Below are 15373 nucleotides of genomic sequence, written 5' to 3' on the forward strand. Positions count from 1 at the left end.
TACAATATGAGCAAGAGAGATATAATCTCTGCTCCCCTGGTGTTTACAATCTAGTGGAAGAAGGACATCAAATAGTAATAGTCCATAAACATCTGCAATTGCCAAGCAAACTACCAAAGTGTGTACTGGGTTAATATTCTCGTAACATGAATTAATGTGGTTTCTGCTCCCAGTATTTGCTGTCCCCCTCTGGCCCTTACTCATTTACTCAGCTTAGTATTCTGTATGTAATGACTCAGAAAAGTACAACACAGCAGAACCCAATAAATAACTAGTAGGAATCTTGCCCCAGCTCTTGACTTTAAAATCCCAGTCTTCAAGAGGTACAGAATGTAACTCTGGCATGAAGAGTACTTTTGGAAAATACCCGATGAGTCAGAGCAAATCTTCCTCGCCCAGAGACTAGCACATTTCCAGGTTGGAGAAGAGGAGTGTCAGAAGGTAGGTGATTAGAGCTTAGGTGCTGCTGGATCTCTGGGCAAAGGAGCCTCTATCCTCTTTCACTGCCAGGCCATGCTCCAGTGAATGACAGACATCCAAGGTAGGCCTGTGGTGCATGAAAGCAGAAAATGGAGCTCGCTTCTCACATGCAGCCCAGCAAGCCAACCAGCCTCAGAGTAAAAATGGATTTGTGATAGGTCTAGGCACTTGACCTTTCAAGCCTCACAGAGTCACCAGTGCTTCTCTTTGGTAAAGAAAGTGTAAAGTGATCCAAGGGCACAGAGGAGTAAAATTCCAAAAAAGCTTGGCATTGTTTTGCTGACAGCAAGTCTATCATTTTCCAACAACAACCAATTCTCTAATTCTCTGATACCAACAGGGTGTTCAACAATTCAACCAATTCTGATCCTATTACATGGAAGTTGTTCCAACACACAAGTTAAGAGAGTTTGTGGCTCAGTCCCACAAAAATGCCTCTAATTTCGCATGTCAGCCACAAGTAGGATCCCCAAGCTGCTTGCATCTGCCTAGCTGGCTACACATTTGGGAGTTCCCACAATTTCCCCTCCCCTAGGTTCAATAATTCACTACAACAACTCATGGAATTCAGGAAAGTGCTATATCTAGCATTACAGTTTTATTATAAAGATACAATTTTGAAATAGCCAAATTAAAGAGATAAACAAGGCAAGTGGGTAGGGAGCGTAGAGAGTTTCCATATCCTCCGTGGGTGCACCATCCTCCTAGTAGATTGATGTATTTGTTCACCAACCTGGAAGAGCCCCAAACTTCACTGATCTGAAGATTTTATTAAAGTTTTATTACATAGCCGTGATTGGTAAAATCACTGGCCATTGGTGACTGAACTCAATCTATTGCCCCTCTCCCCTCCCCAAGGTTGGAGATGTGGCTGGAAGTTCCAACCTTCTAACCATGTTGTTGGGCTTCCCTCACAGCTCAGTCGGTAAAGAGTCTGACTGAAATGCAGGAGACCTGAGTTAGATCCCTGGGTCGGGAAGATCCCCCAGAGAAGGAAATGGCAACCCACTCCACTTTTCTTGCCTAGAGAATCCCATGGACATAGGAGCCTGGCAGGCTCCAGTCTATGGGGTCGCAAGAGTTGGATGCGACTGAGCAACTAAGCAATTCTGGTTGGTACCTCTAGTGACCAGCCCCCATCCTGAAGCTGTCTGAGAACTGAAGAATCACCTCATTAGCATAAATTCAGGTTTGAAAGAAAGGGGCTTGTTACAAATAACAAAAGACATTACTAGACTCCCCTGGTGGTCCAGTGATTGGGAGTCCGCCTGCGATTCAGGGGACACAGCTCAAACCTGGGAGGATCCCATATTCTGTGAGACAAGAAGCCGGTGCTCCACAATTACTGAAGCCCATGCTCTACAATTCATGCTCCACAAGAGAAGCCACCACAATGAGAAGTTCTCACACTGCAACAAAGAATAGCGCCTCCGCCTTCCCCCAGCCACAGTTAGAGAAAGCCTGAGAGCAGCAGAAGATATTAAGAAGCAGTGGCAAGAATACACAGAAGAACTATACAGAAAAGATCTTCACAACCCAGATAATCATGATGGTATGTATGATCACTCACCTAGAGCCAGACATCCTGGAATGTGAAGTCAAGTGTGCCTTAGGAAGCATAACTACAAACAAAGCTAGTGGAGGTGACAGAATTCCAGGTGAGCTATTTCAAATCCTAAAAAATGATGCTGTGAAAATGCTGCACTCAATATGCCAGCAAATTTGGAAAACTCAGCAGTGGCCACAGGACTGGAAAAGTCAGTTTTCATTCCAATTCTAAATAAGGCAATGCCAAAGAATGCTCAAACTACCGTACAATTATTAAAGTAATGCTCAAAATTCTCCAAGCCAGGCTTCAACAGTACATGAACTGTGAACTTCCAGATGTTCAAGCTGCATTTAGAAAAGGCAGAAGAACCAGAGATCAAATTGCCAACATCCTTTGGATCATCAAAAAAAGCAAGAGAGTTCCAGAAAAACATCTACTTCTGCTTTGTTGACTATGCCAAAGCCTCTGACTGTGTGGATCACAATAAACTGTGGAACATTTTTCAAGAGATGGAAATACCAGACCACTTGACCTGCCTCCTGAGAAATCTGTATGCCGGTCAAGAAGCAACAGTTAGAACTGGACGTGGAACAACAGACTGGTTCCTAATTAGGAAAGGAGTACGCCAAGGATGTATATTGTCACCTTGCTTGTTTAACTTATATGCAGAGAACATCATGAGAAATGTTGGACTGGGTGAAGCACAAGCTGGAATCAAGATTGCAGGGAGAGATATCAATAACCTCAGATATGCAGATGACCCCACCCTTATGGCAGAAAGAGAAGAACTAAAGAGCTTCTTGATGAAAGTGAAAGAAGAGAGTGAAAAAGTTGGCTTAGAATTCAACATTCAGAAAACTAAGATCATGGCATCTGGTCCCATCACTTCATGGCAAATAGATTGGGAAACAATGGAAACAGTGATAGACTTTATTTTCTTGGGGTCCAAAATCACTGTGGACAGTGACTGCAGCCATGAAATTAAAAGACGCTTGCTCCTTGGAAGAAAAGTTATGACCAACCTAGACAGTATATTAAAAAACAGAAACATTACTTTGTCAACAAAGGTCCGTCTAGTCAAGGCTATGGTTTTTCCAGTAGCCTTGTATGAATGTGAGAGTTAGACTATAAAGAAAGCTGAGCACCAAAGAATTGATGCTTTTTTGAACTATGGTGTTGGAGAAGACTCTGAGAGTCACTTGGACTGCAAGGAGATCCAACCAGTCCATCCTAATGGAAATCATTCCTGAATATTCATTGGAAGGACTGATGTTGAAGCTGAAACTCCAATACTTTGGCCACCTGATGTAAAGAGCTGAGTCACTGGAAGAGACCTGGTGCTGGGAAAGATTGAAGGCAGGAGGAGAAGGGGACGACAGAGGATGAGATGCTTGTATGGCATCACTGACTCAATCCACATGAGTTTGAGTGAACTACAGGAGTTGGGGATGGACAGGGAGGCCTGGCGTGCTGCAGTCCATGGAGTCGCAAAGAGTCGGACACGACTGAGCGACCGAACTGAACTTAGAGCAGCAACCAAGACCAAGGGCAGCCAGAAGTACAAATAAATAATGTTGTGGGTTTTTTTTTTAAAGACATTCCTATTGGAAATGCCCAGGGTTTTACGAATTCTGTGCCAGGAACCAGGAACCAAAACCAAGTATATATATTTTGTATTATAAAACACATAGTTTTCTGAAGCTCAGCATGGTGCAAGAGCAGCAGTATGGATTGCCCCCGGCCTAAGAGATAAATGGAAGCAGCAAGGCAGACCTGTACCTGGAGGGTCCTACAGATGAGAGCCAGAAGGTGGCAGAAGAGGCCAGTGTAGGCTGTCACTGGGAAACTGAGGGGACAAGGGACTTCACAGCAGACATCAGCTTGAATGACAGTCAAGAACCATACTCCCTCTCCCCTAATGTCATGGCACTAAGTATCCTAGGACCCCAGGAAGAAAATGAGAGTAAGTACCAATTCTAATATTGTTTTTAATTTCTGGTTGAATGGAGGCTCAAATTATTAATTAAGGTGAGTTACATTTTTTAAAAGTAACAGTTTTTCAGAACTGAGTTTGTAGCTTCAGATCCATCTCGGTCATTAAATAGCACTATAGAAAGTATAAGAGATATGTGAAAATTCAACTGTATGCTATTCAAATATCAATATGAGATGAGCTGGACCAGCTTGGAAGAATAAGCTAACTTAGAAATAATTTAACTTAGAAGATAATTTAAGAGATTAAATAAATCCAGTTATAAAGTTAAACAACCTAGGTGAGGGATTAGAGACGTAAATTTGACTAGATTTAGGGAAGTAAATATAGGACCCTTTCTGGCTATGGAATTCCTGTTATAATGAACAAACAGGCCTTCGTTTGTTGAGAGAATACAAAATACTAAGCCTCAGCCAAATCATGTTGTCAATGTGTATCCTCATTGCCATCCTGCCTGAAAGATAACCCCAAGTTGTTTGGTTTAGTACCACTGTCTGCTTCATCTGTCCATTTTAACTCCAAGATTTACAATTGAGATTACAGATAATGGAGTAAATGATGATAACTAATTCAAACTTATAATATTGATATATTTGTGGTGGTGGTTTAGTCGCTAAGTCGTGTCCTACTCTTGCGACCCCATGGACTATAGCCTGCCAAGCTCCCCTGTCCATGTGATTGTCCAGGGAAGAATATTGGAGTGGGTTGCCATTTCCTTCTCCAGGGGATCTTTAAGTGGAGGAATAACAGAGGTATGCTTGCTGTTTAGAGTGCTTGTTTTGGAGAATCAAACAGAATTGCCTTGTGATTTCAAATTATACTATAAATTGAACAATCACTTGATTTGTGATTTTAAGTCCAATTAATAAGAATATTTTACTGAAGTTAAAGATAGTATTGACATATTTAAGATAATATAATATTCACCATATTTGTTTAATATATTACAGTTACTTAAGTTATTTTTGTTCGACAATTGAATGACTTAAAGACAATTACATTAGATTTATAAGTGCAATTTTAAATGTTTGAGAAACCAAAATTAAGTTTGTAAATAGCCTCATGCATTAATGAAGGTCTCCTTAAAAGTGAAATGTGTTATCTACTTATAAAGGGAACAATGTAATTTTTATTTTGGATTCAGAGGCTTGTGGATAAAAATTATTGTCTGCCATTCCAGTAAACTACAAATGTTGCCACCATCAAGCCATCAGTCACTGTAGTTGCCTCTGATATGCCCTGAAGGGAATTCAGAATGGAGACAAACAGGATACCAGCCCAAGATAGTTAAGATGTATATCTAAGTATCTAAGGAATGATTTCACTGAGCTCAGACTCTTGCATCTTCCCATACATCACTAACTTTTTAAATGTCTGGAGGTTTTTTAAGATTAGCAGCAATTTTTTGATGTTTGACAACTTTTTTTTTCCAGTCAAAACTTCTATATACCCTGGCTCTTCCCTTATTTCTTCTGAATAGTTCCTCAGAGTTACCTGAGAGGCTGTCAACCCAGACTGTAGTCCTCAGGAAGGTCCTCAAATAAACGTAACTCTCAATTTTAGGTTGTGCATTTTTCTTCAGTCAACAGACTTAAGAATGAATAGATTTTTGATATTATAACCTTTAGTGGAGTATTAAATTTTAAAACCAAACTAATCATTGCTATTTTTTCCAGACATAAAAACTGCCACCCAAAACTCATACTGACAGTACCCACTATAGTGCCTTGAAGACAAAGAATATATTGCCATGAAAGAAACTAACCGAAGAGACTTAATTTCAATTAGGTGTTCAAGGAAGCTTTTCTAAAAAAGTGTCTAGTGAGCAGACACTTTAGAAAAAGGGATTACCAAGGGAAGAACAAGGGAGAGAAGAGTTCCAGGTAGGATCCCGGAAAGAGCTGATATGGTAGAGGAACTGAAGGAGTCCAATGTATACCTGGAACAAAAGGAATCAAAGAGAGAATAGCACAGATAGGGTTGGATGGAGAGGAAGCTTGGGTCTGATCATGCAACCCCCCAGAGGTCATATTATGTCATCTATTATACAAATACAAATACGACACAAGTTCTTAACTGTTACAGAAAACCACTGAGGATTTTAAAAAGAGATTGTAGGTCCTGAGTATGGGAACTGCACTGCTCCATGACACACTGCTGACAAAGTTCCTAGTGTGGCATAACATTACCTCCCTGCAGGTGACACAATCAAATTAAGGATTTTAAAAAATATTTATTTATTTGGCTGTGGCAGGTCATGCAGGATCTAGGTCCCTGATTAGGGATCGAACCGGGGCCCCTTGCATTGGGAGTAAGAAGCCCTACCCATTGGACCGGGAAGTCCCCAAAGTAGATTTTTAAAAGAAGATTCTGGGTGCTGCATGGAGAAGAATTATAGCCAGAGTGGAAGCAAGAGATCATTTAAATGGCTAATCCAGTCTTCAATCAAGTGGCCTAGCATAATATTTGCAGACAGATCATGCTTGCTGTTTCCATGGTAAGCAGCAGAGGCTTAGGTAGATTCCTAAATCTGAGAGCAGCTTGATTTAAATGGTGCTCGAGCAAAATCAGTCTTCCAGCCTGCAGTGAGCTGGAGCTAACCTGAAACACAATGCTCAGGCTCATAAAAGCTGATCATATGCACCTCTCCCTAATTCATCATTCAGTGACGCCAAGTTAATGGTATGAAAACTGCCTTGGTAGGAGTATTTAAACCATGAAAACTGGCAAGTGCTACAAAGAAAGCTTCTTTCTCCAGAGAGTTGGTTGTGATACATTTACTAGAGTACTGGCCCTTTTTGATATTTCAACTCTAGAATACTATTTAAAGAATCACTGCATATTATATGGTATGAAGTTATGGAACATTCACTAGACTGCTATAGTTAAAATGAGAGAGATAGTCATGAGAGAGATAGGGAAGAAAAAACTCTGTAGGACCTGCTGGTTTATAAATGGCAGCAATGGGAAGAGAGGAGCAGATTGTATTTTCTCTGCTGGAATAAGGAATCATCTCCGGAGCACATCTCTTTGGTGAAGATAACAGAGAGAACATTTCACAATTTGGTTCCCTGTCATATGTATTTTAAGTGTTCCTGCTTTAGCTGTCAAGGATTTCAAGTATGTTTTTAAAATTCCACATTACTGTAGCTCTGAATTCTATCACTATTTATTGGTGGAATTAAATAAATGGAATTATCATTGAATCCCAAACTCCCAGTCACTGAGTGTAACTGTCTTGCCAAAACAAAAGCTCTGCAGAGATCTGAAGGACATTCTTTAAAACTAAAAAACATCTTTTGCTTTGTGAATGTTGCAGAATCAAGGCAGCCTGGGTGGAGACCAATCTTGGCTTTCAATAGATGTGTTGAAAAGTTCACAGAAGGGTTTCTAAAGGGCATCAGGAAAGAAAGTAGAAGGAGATACTGAGGGACTGCTCCAAACATTTTTTTTACATGAAAATAAGTAGTCTGTAGGATTGAAAACTTATATCCCAAGAATAATACTGAATACCCTTTATTATAGGCTCATACATTTAGCATTTCAGAAGTACTAAATGTCTTAACACCTAATCAATATTTAAAAGATAATTGCATAAAAGCATAAATATATAAAAAATTAAAAAACAAACTCAAAATGGATTGAAGACTTAGATGTAAGACCTGAAGCCATAAAACTAAAAGAAAATATAGGCAATATATTCTTTGACAGCAGCCTCAGCTATAGTTTTTTTAGATCTGTCTCCTCAGACAAGGGTGAAAAAAAACAAAAATAAACATATGAGACTACATCAAATTAAAAAGATTTTACACAGTGAGGGAAGCTATCCACAAAAAGAAAAGGCAGGGACTCCGCTGAGCATCCACTGGCTAAGACTCACACTCTAAATGCAGGAGACCCTGGCTCAACTCCTGGTCAGGGATCTAGATCCCACATGTCACAACTAAATTTGCATGCTGCAACTAAAAAATCCCACAGGCTGCAACGAAGATTGAAGGTCTTCTATGCCACAATGAAGACCCACTGCAGCCAAACAAATAAATAAAAATAAATATTAAAAAACAAACAAGCAAAAAAAAGAAAAAACTGAAAAGGCAGCCTACTGTATGGGAGTAGATATTTGCAAATGATATATCTGATAAGTGGTTAATGTATAAAAAACTCATACAACATACTAAAAAAACCAAACAGCTCAATTAAAAAATGGACAGAGGACCTGAATGGACACTTTTTCCAAAGAAGACACACAGGTGACCACCAAATGCTCAACATCACTTATCATCAGAAAAACGCAAATCAAAACCATGATGAAATATCACCTCATATCCGTCAGAATGGTTATTATCAAAAAGACAACAAACAAGTGTTGGCAAGGATGAGAAGAAAAGGGAATCCTCGTACACTGTTGGTGGGATGCAAGTTGACTCAGCCAGTATAGAAAACACTTGGAGGTTCCTCAAAAAATTAAAAATGGAACCACCATACAATCCAGCAATTCCACTGCTGGGTATTTATCCAAAGAAAACAAAAACACTAATTCTAAAAGATATGCATCCCTGTGTTCATTGCATCATTATTCACAACAGCCAAGATATGAAAGTAAACTAAGTGTCCACCAATAGATGAATGGATATATATCACATCTCCTTTATCTATCTATCTATCTATCTATTTATCTATATATATATATAATGGAATATTACTTAGCTATAAAAGAGAATAAAACTTTGCCACTCGGAAAAACATGGGTGGATCTCAGAGGGTATTATCCTAAGTAAAATAAGACAGAAAAAGAAAAATATAATATTTCACTTCCATGTGGAATCTACAAAACAAATGAACAAACATAACAAAACAGAAACAGAGTCACAGATACAGAGAACATACAGGTAGTAGCCAGAGGAGACGGGTGTGAGGGGAGTTAGTGAAATAGGTGAGTGACATTAAGAGACACAAATTTCTAGTTATAAAATAAATGAGTCATTGGGATGAAATGTACAGCATGGGGAATATAGTCAATAATAATGTATTATCTTTGTATGGTGACAGGCGGTAACTAGACTTATCAGGGTTATCATTTTGTAATGTACAGAAATGTTGAATTACTATGTTGTACATCATAAACTAACATAGTGCGGTAGATCAATTATATTTTAAACATAAAGAAACTCACGGAAAAAGAGATCATGTTTGTGATTACAAGAGGCAGGGAGAAAAGGGAAACTGGATGAGGGTGGTCAAAAGGTACAAACTCCCAGTTATAAGCTAAGCACTGGGGATATAATGTACAAAGTGATTAATATGATGAGCACTGCTCATCACATTAAAGTTGCTAAGAGAATAAATTCTAAGAGTTTTCATCACAAGGAATTTTTCTTCTTTTCTTTTGCATCTATGTGCATCTATGTGAGAGGATGGATGCTCACTGAACTTATTGTGGTCATCATTTCATGATTATTTAAGTCAAATCATCATGCTGTACACCTTAAACTTACACAGTACTGTGGGTCAACTATATCTCAAAAGAACTGGAAAAAAAAAAAAGAATAAAATAAAATAATGATTTCATTATTTTTCACTCTTTCAGTAAACCTTTGTTGAAGGCATTCTATGTGACAAGTAGTTCCCTAAATTCTGGAGATAAAATGAATAACTTGGGCAGAGTCATTGGGGTAGGGTGTGTGCTCAGTCATGTCTGACTCTTTGCAATCTCACAAACTATAGCTCGCCAGGCTCCTCAGGCAAGGATACTGAAGTTGGTTACCATTTTCTCTTCCAGGGAATCTTCTCAACCCAGAGATCAAACCCACATCTATGGTGTCTCTTGCAATGAAGGTGGATTCTTTACCTCTGAGCCACTGGGGAAGACCAGTTAGGGCAGATAAAGTCAAAAACAGATTAGGGGGCAAACTGGATAATGCAGGAATTCAGTAGTATTTAGAAGATGCTATGGAAATTCAAGGAGGGGACACAACTCGGTATTGGAGGAACAGAGGCAGCTACTGGGGGAATGATATTAATCTGAAGCTTAATGGATAGGGGGAAACCAGATGAAGTGTGTGCATGGAGTGAGGGAATTTCAGGCAGAAGGGAGAGCATGACAAAAGACACAGAAGTGAGAAGTGGCACAGTGATTCAGCTTTATTTTTTATTTGGCTGCACCTTGCACCAAGCAGGGAGTCTCCATCAGGGATGGAACCTGTATCCCCAGCACTGGGAGTGCACAGTCTTAACCACTGGACCACCAAGGTAGACCCTAATTCAGCTTAGGTCCTTACCTGAAAGGTATTATAGAAAGGAATAAAGCGAGGAAGTTCAGTTCAGTTCAGTTCAGTCGCTCAGTTGTGTCCGACTCTTTGCGACCCCATGAATTGCAGCACGCCAGGCCTCTCTGTCCATCACCAACTCCCAGAGTCTACCCAAACCCATGTCCATCGAGTCGGTGATGCCATCCAACCATCTCATCCTCTGTTGTCCCCTTCTCCTCCCGCCCACAATCCTACCCAGCATCAGGGTCTTTTCCAACGAGTCAACCCTTTGCATGAGGTGGCCAAAGTATTGGAGTTTCAGCTTCAACATCAGACCTTCCAATGAACACCCAGGATTGATCTCTTTTAGGATGGATTGATTGGATCTCCTTGCAGTCCAAGGGACTCTCAAGAGTCTTCTCCAACACCACAGTTCAAAAGCATCAATTCTGCGGCGCTCAGCTTTCTTCACCGTCCAACTCTCACATCCATACATGACCACCGGAAAAACCATAGCCTTGACTAGATGGACTTTTGTTGTCAAAGTAATGTCTCTGCTTTTAAACATGCTATCTAGGTTGGTCATAACCTTCCTTCCAAGGAGTAAGCGTCTTTTAATTTCATGGCTGCAGTCACCATCAGCAGTGATTCTGGAGCCCAAAAAAATAAAGTCTGACACTGTTTTCACTGTTTCCCCATCTATTTCCCATGAAGTGATGGGACCAGATGCCATGATCTTAGTTTTCTGAACGTTGAGCTTTAAGCCAACTTTTTCCCTCTCTTTCACCTTCATCAAGAGGCTCTTTAGTTCTTCTTCACTTTCTGCCATAAGGGTGGTGTCATCCGCATATCTAAGGTTATTGATATTTCTTCCGGAAATCTTGATTCCAGCTTGTGTTTCTTCCAGCCCAGCCTTTCTCATGATGTACTCTGCATATAAGTTAAATAAGCAGGGTGACAATATACAGCCTTGACATACTCCTTTTCCTATTTGGAACCAGTCTGTTGTTCCATGTCCAGTTCTAACTGTTGCTTCCTGACCTGCATACAGGTTTCTCAAGAGACAGGTCAGATGGTCTGGTATTCCCATCTCTTTCAGAATTTTCCACAGTTTATTGTGATCTGCACAGTCAAAGGCTTTGGCATAGTCAATAAAGCAGAAATAGATGTTTTTCTGGAACTCTCTTGCTTTTTCGATGATCCAGCGGATATTGGCAATTTGACCTCTGGTTCCTCTGCCTTTTCTAAAACCAGCTTGAACATCTGGAAGTTCACGGTTCACGTGTTGCTGAAGCCTGGCTTGGAGAATTTTGAGCATTACTTTATTAGCATGTGCTGCTGCTGCTAAGTCACTTTAGTCATGTCCGACTCTGTGCGACCCCATAGACAAGCAGCCCACCAGGCTTCTTCGTCCCTGGGATTCTCCAGGCAAGAACACTGGAGTGGGTTGCCATTTCCTTCTCCAGTGCATGAAAGTGAAAAGTGAAAGTGAAGTCGCTCAGCCGTGTCTGACTCTTCGCGACCCCATGGGCTGTAGCCTACCAGGCTCCTCCGTCCATGGGGTTTCCCAGGCAAGAGTACTGGAGTGGGGTGCCATTGCCTTCTGAGATGAGTGCAATTGTGCAATAGTTTGAGCATTCTTTGGCATTGCCTTTCTTTGGGATTGGAACGAAAACTGACCTTTTCCAGTCCTGTGGCCACTGCTGAGTTTTCCAAATTTGCTGGCATATCGAGTGCAGCACTTTCACAGCATCACCTTTGAGGATTTGAAATAGCTCAACTGGAATTCCATCACCTCCACTAGCGAAGAAGTTGAAGACCTCCAAATGTTCAATGGTATACTAAGGAGAGGGCAACTGGAGTGTTTTGCCCCAGGTGCAGGCAAAAAGGGAACACACTTTCTGTGGGGTATTTGAAAGCAATAATGACTAAATTGCCAACAGTTCTAAACAGTAATAAAACACGCCCCTCTGTCAAGGTGGGAACCCCCACTGAATGCATTCTGCATGTTTTTCCTGAAAATCTGGGGCCAAGAAGTAACAGTCAGCTTCCTGACCTGTGCAGATACCGAGATGTTGGTGGCAAAAATAGCTCAGTGAGAGGATCTTTTGTTATATCTTCACTCGCCATCCCATACAGGAAACATTCTCAGAGCATTAAGCGCTTTTCCTTGATAACTTTAGCAGTTTATAATCATGTCTACCAAATGAATGAAAGAGGGACAGAGAGACAAAATTGCAGGAGAAAGGTTTCCAGAAGATACATACAGAGTTTGGGACTAGTTGTTATTAGCTTGTGAGAGATCAAGAGGAGATATATAGCAACTGGACATTGATTTTGGGCTGGAACTGAAGATTTGGGAGTCATTAGCTTAGAGACAGTAGTCAAATCTTTGGGAGTGGAAGAGGTAACCTGGGAAAACTGAGAAAGACAGTGGGCCTGAAGATGGAACACTGGGAAGCTGAATATTTCATAGGCAAAAGATGGGACAACAGTTCAAGAAAGAGATGGTGAAGGTATACTCAGAGGCCTAAGAAGAATCTGGAAGGCACAAAATTGTGGCAAGACTTTCCAGGACCAAGGGGAGAAAGAGAATTTCAGATAATTCCAAAGAGTTAAATATTAGCAAGTGTCCTTGAGAAAAGAAGTCAAATTTGTTGTATCTGTGTTGGGGGATAAGATGGCTCGACTGTTGGAATTCAACAGCAAAACCCCAGAAGGACTTGGGAATTACAGACTCATAGTATGGCTTAAGTGGATCTGTGGTTTTGCTACCCAAGTCCCATATGAGCCAAGGAGGTGACAAGATCTCAGAGTTCAGCTGCAGCCCACTGTGTAAGAGAGTAAAGTGGACATGGCCCAGTGTCGTTCAAGAACCCAATGAGAGTCCCCCTTGACTTAAAAACAGCATGTGCCCAGAGAAGAGACTCACCAGACCAGTAAAGACAGGGTCCTGGATAATGACCAAAGACCAGGTGGGATGAGGTACATTTCAAAGATGCCATTATTCCAAGGGCTGAGGCCCAGATGTGCCTCACATTTGACTCAACATTGCTTAAGATTGTGCCCCCGACCCTTGCCTCCATTTAAATCTCAGAAAAACTCACATTATGTAAGCTTTTGTCACTAGGTAGAATAATAACAAAAGATAAAAATTAAGTTCCAGGTATAGAAAAACAAAGTCACAGTTCTTACACACTTCAGTCTGTAAACTGGAGTCTGTATGTTTATTAATATAGAAAAATAACAATATAAACTTCGTAAATCTGAGACTCACTGGGTCTTTTCTCTATAGATTTCATTCAAAGCAGTAAAATGCAAACAGCTAAAAAGAACGCAAATAAAATTCTGAGCTTGAAATTACACTGCTCAAAAATCTTCACACAGGATCCATTTCTAACCCCCCCGGGGAACATTCTTCCTCTGCCCTCTTCTCTCTTCTACGTGCTCCTCACACCCCATAGTGCTTTGGATGCTCTCATTTACACCTCTACCTACCCAAAACTTTTTTCCTACAGTTTGCACTGATATTTCGCTTTCTAAATTCCCTAATCTTTCTAACTTAGTTCTTTAATAGATCTATTTAACTTTCCTTTCCTTCTTTATCTCCTCCTCCTTCTTCTTTCTTCCTCCCTCTCAAGGTAGAGGAGGACTGTGAATCTACGCAGGCAAAGAAAGCAACCTCCTTATGAGAAGGTAGTCGGGAAATAGAAAACTAAAGGTTAATTTCTTGGGACCTCCTTGGTGGTCCAGCAGCTAAGACTCTGCACTGCCAGTGCAAGAGGCTTGGGTTTGATCTCTGTTCAGGGAACTAGATCACAAAAGCTGCACTACGGGTTCATGTGACACAACTAAAGATCCCACATGCAGCCACAAAGATCCCGAGGGCCAAAGACCCAGCACAGCCAAATAAACACATATCAACAAATAAAAATACTTTCTTAACCACATCTCAAGAAAATATGAATAAGCAAAAAGAGGAAGATGTAAATTACCTGAAATTCCACTATTGTAAACATGTTGATATACTTTCAGACTTTTCCCCATTTATAACACATAACATATAAATGACAAAAAATGGCCTCATAAAATTATATATAGTTTTGGAGCCCCTCAACATTTAAGCAACTTAACTATATTATGAATGTCTTTCTCTCTTAGGCTTTATATGCACATCAGCATTTTTAGGAGCTACATGATATTCCACTGTTTGAATATGCTATAATTTATGAACTTTGTTTCCATTATAAGACACTTAGGTTGTTTCCCTTGTTGTGTGTGTGTGTTAGTTGCTTAGTCATGTCTGACTCTTTGAAACCCCACAGACCAAGGCCCAACAGGCCCCTCCATCCATGGAATTCTCCAGGCAAGAACACTGGACTGGGTTGCCATTTCCTTCTCCAAAAGACACTACAGAAAGAAAGAAAGTGAAGTCGCTCAGTCGTGTCCGACTCTTTGCGACCCCATGGACTGTAGCCTACCAGGCTCCTCCGGCCATGGAACTCTCCAGGCAAGAGTACTGGACTGGGTTGCCAGTTCCTTCTCCAGTTTCCCTTTGTTACCCAATTATAAACATTATTGTTTTCCTTTGTTCACTTGTGCAATAATTTGCATATGATCAACTACCAGGTGTGAAAATTCTGGTCAAAGGTACATATACTGCATTCATTTTCTAGGGTTGCTGAAACAAAGTATCACAACATGAATGGTTTAAACAAGAGAAATGCACTGTCTCACGGTTCTGGAGGCCTGAAGTCCAAGATGAAGGTGTCAGCAGGCTTGATTTCTTCCGGGGACCGTGGGGAGAATCTGCTCCATGCCTCTCTCCTAGCTTCTGCTAGTTTGCTGGTAATGTTTGGTGTTTCTTGGCTTCTGCTCCGTCACCCCAATCTTGGCATTAATCTCCACGTGGCACTCTCCCTACATGCCTGTTTATGTACAAATTTCCCTTTTTTATAAGGTCACAAGTCATACTGCACTAGGCCGCCACCCTACTCCAGTACGACCTCATCCATAAGGACCCCATTTCCTAATAAGGTGACATTTAGATAACAGATGTGAAAACCAACATACAAATTTGCTGCTGCTGCTAAGTCGCTTCAG

At 40.7% G+C, this 15373-nt stretch overlaps 1 protein-coding gene across 17 annotated transcripts in view; it reads right to left on the reverse strand.

Moving 5' to 3' along the window:
• RNF145 (ring finger protein 145) overlaps nucleotides 1-15373 on the reverse strand; it is a 116719-nt gene that overhangs the window by 85538 nt on the left and 15808 nt on the right. For all 17 annotated transcript variants that reach the window (XM_081500550.1, XM_081500548.1, XM_081500551.1 and 14 more), the window contains one exon: nucleotides 15008-15198. The gene's annotated coding sequence lies outside the window, so the exon portion shown is untranslated. The remainder of the gene's footprint in view (nucleotides 1-15007; nucleotides 15199-15373) is intronic.

The sequence above is a fragment of the Giraffa tippelskirchi genome, chromosome 6 (genome assembly GCF_054371585.1).
Source record: "Giraffa tippelskirchi isolate mGirTip1 chromosome 6, T2T-mGirTip1v1.2.pri, whole genome shotgun sequence".
Classification (NCBI taxonomy): Eukaryota; Metazoa; Chordata; class Mammalia; order Artiodactyla; family Giraffidae; genus Giraffa; species Giraffa tippelskirchi.